Raw genomic sequence first — 10,739 nt, 5'->3', positions numbered from 1 at the left:
CTCAGATTCAAGACCTTGAGAGTGCCGTCTCTGAGCTCCGTTTTACTACTTATGCAAAGGATTAGGAATTAATCATTGCTTACAACCAAGTGATCTATTTCAAGAAGGTCATTGATAGGCTTGAACCTTAAGTGTTGGAACTCCAGGGTGTTTTGAAGATCAACGATAGTCTAAAGAAGGAAGTAGATGAGCTGCAGCGTGTCTGTGCTAGTCTGCTCAAGGAAAATGAGCATTTGAAGGGTGAGATCAAGCCGATTTCTACAAGCTAGGTCATGTAGACCATCTCATTAGGAGGTCGTCTGACTTTAGCTTCCATTGGTGAAGTAGTCGGAGAAGTTGATGCCCAGGCTGGAATAGCCGGGGGTGAAGCGCATGATGGTATCGCTGCTGAGAATGTCGCGGCTGCTAAAGGTGTGGCAGTCGAGTAGTCGTGAAGTGTCCAAGTTGCTGAAAAGTAGGTAGTCTTTAGGATTTTCTTTGTTTTCCTTGTTGCTTTTTTCTTTGCTTGAACTCCTTCGATTTTTGCAAGTTGTTTATCAATTTTGTTAGAAAATTTAATAAACTTGATTCCTTCATTTTTCTTCATCTTCGCTTCTTTTGTTCTTGCCCAACCTTAGACTTTTTAGACCAGGGGTAGGCGTGCTACTTTTTTATAAGTAGACAGGCCCACATAGCCTATGCAGTCGTAGGTGTTGGTGTTGAACTTTACAAAGTTGTTAGCCATAGGGTCGACAGCCGGACGCCTTACATAAAGCAAACAAGTATGCGTGACCACTTGGTTGTTAACCTTGGCTCTCTCCAATTCTGTAGGTTGCGTAGCAAGTACCACAACACTTTAGGACTTGGTGTAGGTCGTTCTGCACTTTGGCAGAAATGAAGCTCATCAATTGCGTAGTATGTTGACAATGGAAGAAGTTTTGTATATGCGTGCTAACTTGTTTAACCTTTCACATAAACGTGTGGTTGTTTAAGTTTAACGCGGCTTACTGCTCGAAGGGCAAGTCGTAGGTAGTCTTTTGGAAACCGTGGACTACCTTAGTGCACTCAGTAGCAGCTTTAGGGTTCCAGGGCAGCCATCCATAGGGCGTACTTCATAATGTGCCCCCCCCGTCTCCAGGGCCTGGTTCCCCGCGGATTAGGACAAGATACCCAAAATCCTTCAGTTCGCTAAGCTTTGAAAAATACAATTGTGGCTACTTCTAGGAATCCCGGCACAAGCCATCATGCATCTAGTTAAACCAGGGCAACCTGACTCATCCACGTCTGGATATTTAGAATGTAAAGTTTATCCTCTCGCACTGGAGAGCATTTAGTTTATCCTCTTGCACTAGGGAGTAAACCCAAATAGGTGTCAGGGGATTGGTTTACCCTCTCGCATTAGAGAGCATGGTTGGTCCCCAAGGGGTGTAATTCCTACGATAAGTCCTTAGGAAGAGTGCAATCTTCTTTTGAAGTGTATGAGTGATCAGTTGTTGTAAGCATGCAACCGAGCCAAGTTGTAGATTACTTCTGAATTTCTCATTGAAAAATGAGTGAAACGAACGAGAACTTAGCTATAAGGTAAGAACTGCATAACAACTGGATAGTCCTCGGCTTGCAAGGTGGTGCCCAACGAGTTGCTTGAGTCTTCAGGCTTTGATGTAGCGGAAGGTCATTCATGGTACTTCATCAAATTATAGGCATTCCATTACTTTTCAATCTCTTTGTCATTTATGGTGGCGAGGGTGTAACTACCATTATCGCCTACTCAGCTAATCTTGTACAGACCTTCCCAGATGAGATCCATCTTTTGGAGTTTTTTCTGCAGGCAGTGATGAAGGCTTTTCTTAAGACTATATCTTAGGGCTATAACTGCCGGATCTTGGCTCTTTTGTTGTAAGTGGAGAGAAGTTGCTGCTGGTAGGTTGTGATGCGGGTGATGGTCTGCCCGTGCTTCTCTTTTGCCAGATTTAAGCTTGTGGCTATCGCTTTACTGTTCTGCTCAATGTTTGGCAGTAAAGTGTTGATACTTGGCATGATGACATTGAGATGAATGATTGCTTCTAAACCAAATTCCAAAGAGAAATGAGTCTCACCGGTGACTTGTTGTTTGGTTGTGCGATACGCCCATAGATATCCAGAGAGTTCGTCTAGCCATCTTTCTTTCTTGTCAGAGAGGGATTTTTTAGGCAGTCGAGAATCGTCTTGTTGAATGCTTCGGCCTGCCCATTGCCTTGAAGATATCTTGGTGTGGACATGTGCTACTTGATGCCATACTTTTGGAAGAACTTCGCCACATCTTTGCCTATGAATTGCGGGCTGTCATTTGTGACGATGGATTGAGGGATGCCAAATTGGAAAATGATGTTCTTCTATATGAAGCGCTCTATGTCCGTCTGAGTCGTAGTTGTCATGGGCTTGGCTTCTACCCACTTGGCGAAATAATCAGTTGCCTCCATCATTATGCTTCTGCCCCCAGTAGCAGGCGACATTGGCCATACCAGTCGATTGTCCACTGCATGAACAGCCAATGACTCGTCTGCGGATGTAATTTGCTGGCAGGTGGTGCTGGTATCGGTTTGTGGTGTTGGCAGTAATCGCACTTTTGTATTGACTCATTAGCATCTTGGTGTATAGTAGGTCAGTAGTAACCTGCGTTGAAAGCCTTCTATGCTAAGGATCATCCTCTAGAGTTATTTCCACAAATGCCTTCATGGATTGAACTTAGAACCTTTAGGTCGTCGGGATGCACTAGGCAGCAAAGATGTGGTATAATGTAGGATATACGGACGAGAATGTCGTTCCACATGTAGTAGGGTGCTGCATTTTTTGAGCTTTTTAGACTCCAATCTTTCCATGAGGAGTGTGCCATTGACCAGGTAGTTTATAATGGAATCTTGCCAGCTTGGAGTTGTACTAACCTATGACACTTCAGTTGCCAGCTCTACTTCTATGCTTGGCTTGTGTAGATACTTTATTGGAATAAAGTGTTTGAGTTGATAGTCGAGGGTGAAGCCTAAGCCGGCTAATGCGTCTGCGTGGGTGTTGTTTGGCCGCGAAACGTAAGTGATGGTGTAAGTCTAAAACACCTCAAGCTGCTTTCGTACCTTCTCTAGGTACTGCGCCATCTTCGTATGTTTTGCCGTGTACTCCCCAATAGTCTGGCTGGTGATTAGCTGAAATCAAAATGAATTGTAAGGTTGTTCACCGCCAAGTCTTTTGCCATTCGGAGGACTACTAATAGGGCTTCGTACTCTGCTTCGTTGTTAGACGTGTTGAAGCATAGACTGATTGCCTTCTCGAGCATCGAACCATCTGGGGTGACAAGAGCCACGCATGCTCCCCAACCCTTGTAGTTGGATGCGTCGTCGATGCACAAATGTCAGAAGTCTTCATTGAGTGAAGCAGACGTGGCTAGGGCCTGCTCGGTTACCTTCGATGCATCATTGGGTTGCTCTATACTGTCACCTTAGCTAGGCATGAAGGCACAATAGGGAGTCGTGGAGTTGGGGTATTGTTACATGCAGCAGGAGATGCTCAACTGCGGGTATTAGGCCACTCTAGAGCTGAATTATGGAGCAAGGGTCAGCTGGGGCCGTGTGATGCGCAACAAGAGATGGTGCTCAACTGCCGGTACATGTTGCTCCTATGTAGAATCTTTCGGGTCAACTTCTCCGTCGGGCATCTGGATTGAGCATAATAATGCATCATGAAGATGACTGCATACGTATAAAGGTATAACTTGGGCTTCCAAGTTACAACAACTGTCGCCAAAGTTAGCTTTTGAATTTCTAGTAGCTGGTTTCCTCATTGATGAGAGCTTTTGAACTTTGGAATACAGGTAATCGGGCCCTCAGCTCTTCTCGTATGAGGGCAGAGCTCACCGCTACTTCCAAGACTGCTAAGTAAATGTGCAAGTCCTCTGCTGCTTCCGGTTTAGATAATAGGGATGTGATGTCGGGTACGTCTTCAAGTCCTTAAATATGCATCAGCGAGCCTTGTCCCAATATGCATACTTCTCTGCTAAAGCGAAAGAGTCTGCCAAAGTTAGATATTCTTTCATGATCAATTTTCTAAACAGCGGGTGGTCTACTGGAATTCCTTTTTGGAAGGATACTCTAGTTATCAAGTCGTTGCATCCGACTATCTTTGCCTTCTTTGCTATGAACCTCTTCACATAGTTGCGAAGCGACTTCTTTAGGTTCTTCTTGACATTGAACAAGTGGTCGGACTTTTTCTTGATCGAGAGATAGGATGAATATTCTTTGGTGAAAACCAAAGAAAGTTCATCAAAACCCCGGATGAATTGTGGCGGTAGGATGTAGAACCAATTAAAGGAAATTTTGTGAAAAACATGTTCATTTGAGCAACATCTATGGCATGCAATTAACAATTAAAGGCGGAATCATGCTTGTATGCACTCAAAACAAAACATTACCCATGAAATTCAAAGCCTAGTAGTTATGTGAACCAAGACTCAACTCAAGAACAAAGTGAGTTGAGAAATTTTATACCTTTGTTGATTCCTCTTTGCATAAGCAAAGGCTAATCACCCAAGGAGAGGGTCTTCATTCCTTGCTTCTTAGCTCCATGGATTTCTTGGATGAGGATGGTTGAAAGGATTCTCCAAGTTCCCAAAGTTGAGAACCTCTAATTTTTCCACACCAAGGAGAGACTCGAAGAAGAGATGAGGGACCTTGGAGGAGGGAAGATTGCTAGCTAATCTCCTCCAAGGGGGCTGGCCTCCTAGAGAGAAAGGGAGAGACATTATGTTCTCATCTTTTCTCCAAAAGAAACCCTAATGAAGAAAAAGCTATAAAGTCATATTTATACCTACCTTCATTGGAGTGGCAAACTTGTAATAAGTCCAAAACCCACTCCTTTATCAATATGGCCGGCCATAGGGTTTTATTGGGCTGTTTGGGCCTTTCTGAATTATTAGTCATTAAGTTGTCATACAACTTAAGTCAATGGGCTTGACGTTCAAAGCCCATTGGGCCTTGAGGCCCAAAACTAACCCGAGGTCTTTAACGAACTTTATTCGTTTGATTAATTAACATATTAATTAATCCTTGCCATAAATAATTAAACCATTTAATTATCCTTACTCATCTCCTTTGTTTTTTCAATATCCACCTTACACGGTGTACGATCCATTAGGTTCCTTTTAGCGAGGCAGTGGGCGATTAAAACCATTTCATATCGATTGTGAATTGAAACTTACTTTCAATTCTCCCTTTAGTGATTATACACGTTTAGGGCTTCCACAAACCATGAGTGACACCTAGCAGCATATCATGGTTACCCAAGCTAATCAGAAGAGGTGGAGAACCTATTCAGTTTAGGATTACAAATGCAATACGGTCTTTCTCTAATGCAATACTCTTGACCACATTGTTTGGTTTGATAGTTTATTCATGTCTACTATCCAATGTGATTCGTGTGCTTATATGATTACCTTGAATGTGATTTGGAACGATTTCCTAAATCTCATTCATACTCTGGCCAGAGATTCTTAATCATATCATAGAGTATTCTCCCTCAAACAGTTTGAAGGTTAGAGATCCCTTGTTGCGCATTCACTTGCCTCCATGGCTAAGTGGCTTAACCCCAACTATGCCGTGGACACCCTCCTTTTGGAGTGACTTTTGACATAATCAAAGATCAAGGACTTAACCACAAGACAACTATGATGCCTCAGGTCAAATGACTACTTTGCATTATCCCAACCATGAGTTCTCATGTGACATGAATATGAGAACTCTTCGTTGATCGTGGTCAGTGAACTCATTCTCTATTGAGCACCTACGTACTTGTCTTGATGTCACACACACCAATGACTCGAGACTAGTCACTCTCCCTGAGAGAAGACACATCACGCACTGATCTTAACGGACTGTCAATGCCCAATTGGCAATCCTATGATCAGGAACGTTTAGGATATGTATACGAAAGAATGGTCTCATGAATCTAACTTCTTTAGATTGCATTCTCCCAATCACATATTCCTTGGACTTATCGTTTAAGCATATAACATTTATATGAGACGGCTTAAAACAATAATCTTTGCCCTTTATATTTAAACTACATTAGTTTAACTTGTGAAGTGTCCATAAAGCATCATCATATGATTGGTTTTAGGGCACATTTCCAACAATCTCCCACTTGCACTAGAGCCAATCAGCTTGTTCATCAGTGATGATACCTCTTCTGTAGTCATTTCATAAATGGCTGTATAGTAGGCCTAGACAATGGATATCTATATGTTATCCATAGAAGCAACCTTGAGAATAACGACGTCACCATTATACATGATTCTTAATCATGTGGTTCAGTCTCTCATTTGAGTTCGGATCTTGATGAGACCTTGATTCCCTGGCTTGAGCTATCGCCCCATTAGTGTCGTAGTGTCGGTACACTAGAGACACTTTCTGGTTGGAACCGAATAGAGAGTTCATAAATGAACTTTCCCATCCAAACAACAATGTTGTAAGCTTCTATATGGCAATATATTTTGCATTCATAATGGAACATACTAAAGTCATTACTTTTAATGTTTCCATCCAAATATCTCTTTAGTCATAATAAAGAGATATCTGATAATCTCTTCATTCATAATGAAGAAACATCCAATGATGGATTAGATTCATAATCTAATACATTTACGCTTCCTTTACGTTACTCTAATTCTTCCTCATTCTTTGAGGAATCTATCCTTTAGTATTTCTTAAATACTTAAGGACTCACTTGAAAGTTGCCATGGTTCTGATCCTGGGCTTGCACTGATATCGTCTTGTACCGTAATAGGTACAACTCATATCAATGTTTTTCATACAATATGAAATACATAAACCACCTTTATGCGTATGCATAAAGGATTCTATTTACGCATTATTTCTTTGGGAGTCAAAGAGTACGTTCTCTTTGAGAAGAGCAACTTCTTAGTCTCACTAGAGTTGTCCTTCTAATTGAAGTTTATCATCATATGAGAAACTTCCTAGCATCTATTGTCTATTATTAGGGATTGATATAATCCAATTATATCATGAAATATATCATTATAGATTTCCATCCCATGTATATAGACTATATCTCCCATATACATTCTATCTTCATATAATGTTTTAAAGTCATAACTTTAACGAAGAAGAATTCTTTTCATTTCCAAAATTAATATATCAAATATATATATTTAAATTTTAGGAACATGATTAACTCCCACTAATCTTTTGTAAACCTAGTAAACAAAAGATTCATTTACATCTTTATGAGAAATCAAACGTTTTGATCTTTCTCTCATAAGACGTTTACAGCTCCCACTAGCTTTCTAAGATCCATGATGGTTGGATCTCTACAACTTACATGTCTTGTGATTCATAGTTTTAGACATATATTATTAAGACCATCTTAATAATGGTTTCGGAAACCCATATTATGTCCCAACATTGAATCACCCTTTAGTTGTAGCTAGCTATCTTCGAATTAATTGAAACCAAGACTACGTCAAAGATGGTTTCTTCAAAGTCAACCATTCTTTTTTATTGTAGTTACCTTAAGCTACCAATTAGCTTATGAAGGTTTCATTATTTCGGGTCAAATGGTACTTTACCATTTCCTTGAGTATATATCATATATACACTCAATGTAGTCATAAAGATTTTCATTCTTATTTCTTTCGAATTAAGAGGTGTAACTCTATGACATAGTCATAAAGTTCAAACCATTCAACTGAGACGATTTATAAATCCTTCTCGACTACCTTGGAGTTTGTGGTATAGGAACTAGGTTGTTATATTTGTTGATCACTATCTTGTTTCTTAAAGAACCATTCTTTGAGTTCTATCCCTCGTTCATTTGCTCTATCTTGGGCAAATCATATTGTAGGATTACAATGAACTACCCAACAAAACAACATTTGTTAGTTGCTTTATAGAAGCGATATCCAAAAGTTAATTTAAGGATATCCCACAAGATTGTTATCAAACAAATATTGCTTATTAGCACACAACCCCAAATCTTAACATGATTAAGATTTGTCTTTCTTTCCAACTACATCCTATGGAGTCATGAAATTTTTTGGAAGATCTTCTAATTGACAATCATATTGTCTTAGAAGTATATATCCTATATATGGGTAATTGATAATATCCAATGAACTAAATCTTATTCAAGTTCGTTCTTCTCCTTATGGAGAAATCCATTATCATATGATGTTTCTTTCCTTGATATCTTTCAAGGAAACTGTTCTAAAGTGTTACCTTTCCTTGGATCAAATCTAAGGAGGCAAATACTTTAGATGTCTTACTCATCAACTTACATTTCTTGAATTCTTTGAAAACTTTTGCAAAGTATTCAGACTTGTGTTTATTCAAAATAAACTATAGTCCAACCGAGAGTGATCTTCGGTGAATGTCATACAACATGAGTAGTATTATGTTTGTGGACAAGTGCCACTAACATCTAAGTGAATTAACCTCAACAACTTTGTGATTCTTTCTTCTTTCCAAAAGAATAAAGATTCAAACATTTTGCCTCTATACAATTTTAACAAGAAGGTATTAGATCCGGATCTAACGATCCAGAGCATCCATCTATGACCAACTCGTAATTTATGTTTTTAGAGGTATCACAACTCAGTTGGGATTAGTCACTATCTTGCAACCTTTTGGGTTTTAAGCATCATTGTATTCTAAACAGTTAACACTACCATATCATCTCTACTATAGAGACAATCAATTAGATTACTATAATCCAATCATTGATTAATAAAGAACAATGTTTTGTCAAACAAAACATTCATCCATCTCTACTATAGTGACGGAATTAAGTTCCTTAAAATTGGAATGTAAAGACAATCTTTGGTTTTTCCAATTTCTTTGGTAGTTCATATGAGGAAGTAAGTACTATCTGCTTTCGCAGAGATCTATATTTTATTCACGTTCCGAATGTGAAGCACCTTTTCTTCTCTCATATATCTTCTACTTATTATTAGTCACACTTTTGCAACGATTGTAAAACATAGTTACTAATACGGAATCAAGCATTCAAGTAGAAGAACCAACTATTTTGAACTATTCAAGAACAATTTACAACACCTTCGAAAGGTGTGTTCTTGACACTTGCAAGACATTTCTTGCAAATACCCCTTCCAATGTCCATCCTTTCATAAAGAAAGTTTGTTCCCTTGGAGTTAATTTTATCTTCTTTATTTGACTTCTCCTTTGACTACAATAGTCATGGTCCCTAAACTCCCACTATCTCTCTTGAAACTTATTTCAATTATGTTATACACATCAAACGATTTGGAGAGCATGTGGTTATTGTTCACTATATAGTTTACAATAAACTTAGTGAACCATTTGGATAGGGATACAAAGGTGAAGTCCTTGCCTAGTTTCCGTTTCTAGAAGTGGTTTAACACTTCAACACTCAATGATTCAAAATCATCATAAGTCCATGTTGATGGACTATTTTTGTCAACCAACCATTATGCTCTAAACATAATTACAAACTTTCAAGAGTTGTCCAAGGCAACTCTCATTTCTTCATACAACAATTTGTAAGTGAAGAATCATGGCACATAAAGTGTCCATGCCATTGTGCTTTCTTCTTAAGTTCTTTGTTCATTTAACAAAGAAACAAGCACTAGTGTTTGCATTGACTAAGGGTTGTTCAAAGCAACTCTTATTTCTTCATACAACAATTTGTAATTGAAGAATTATGACATTAAAAGTGTTGTCCTCCTTATGATAGACTTATCTAACATTTTCTTCCAATGGTACATTATCAATAGGAAGATTGTGAGGATTAGACTACTTAGGTACATATATAATCCATTTAAGACAATCTTTGGGATTGTGGTACCAAGTCCGGAAACTAAAGCATTCGGCTTTTCTTTGTCAAGTTTTGGATAGCGTTTGCAAATATATTGGTAAATAAATACATAACGAATATAAATTGATTGATTTTAAGCCATTTGATCCGGGTCTTTAAATCAAATAGCACCACCCACTATTTTTTGCAAATTCCATATCCCTCATTGGAATTCGAGAGTTTTGGAGGAAACTCTTAGTAGGGTATGGGAAACTCACTACTACCAAGCCCACCTCACAATGATATGATGTTGGCTAGCATTAATAATAATGAGAGAGTACGCTTACTCATTCACAACAACCTCTTGTGATTACCCATCTTTTTGGCCTCTAGAAAATAATGCCTCACGATGATACGATGTTGGCACCATTTCTCTTAGTTAAGTTCTTTCCCACCATGCCGGTTTAGATAGGGGTTCAAGTATGACCTCACGATGATACGATGTTGGCCACACTCGTTGCCTACCTTAACCTCATCAAATGTTTTAAATAAACTCCTCCTGAGTATAAGCATGCACTTTGCACTCCCCCATGATAGGGTGAAGGCGGTGTACAAGTCATAAACGATTGGAGCCTACCACGGTGGAAGGCCACGAAAGAGTGTTCAAAGCACTCTCACGCTTATCAACTTAATAATGGTTTGGTTGAGGGTTTTAGGTCTCATCACATATAAATATTCATTTTAATCTTTATTAAAACAATTTTGGTCCTATTACAACTATTGGTCCATTTGATTGAATTTAGTTGTATATAATACTCCCACTATGCTTATAAAACGGTTTTTAAAGCAAGAGTATATGATACTACTAACATAAACTTTGCATTCATTTGATGGACTATATAGTTGCCTTAGGGCCTAAGGATGACTATGAACCTTTTAATTAGATC

Source organism: Malus domestica, chromosome 15 (assembly GCF_042453785.1).
Source record: "Malus domestica chromosome 15, GDT2T_hap1".
Taxonomy (NCBI): domain Eukaryota; kingdom Viridiplantae; phylum Streptophyta; class Magnoliopsida; order Rosales; family Rosaceae; genus Malus; species Malus domestica.
The sequence above is the reverse complement of the archived record's forward strand: the minus strand, read 5'-3'. Positions refer to the sequence as shown.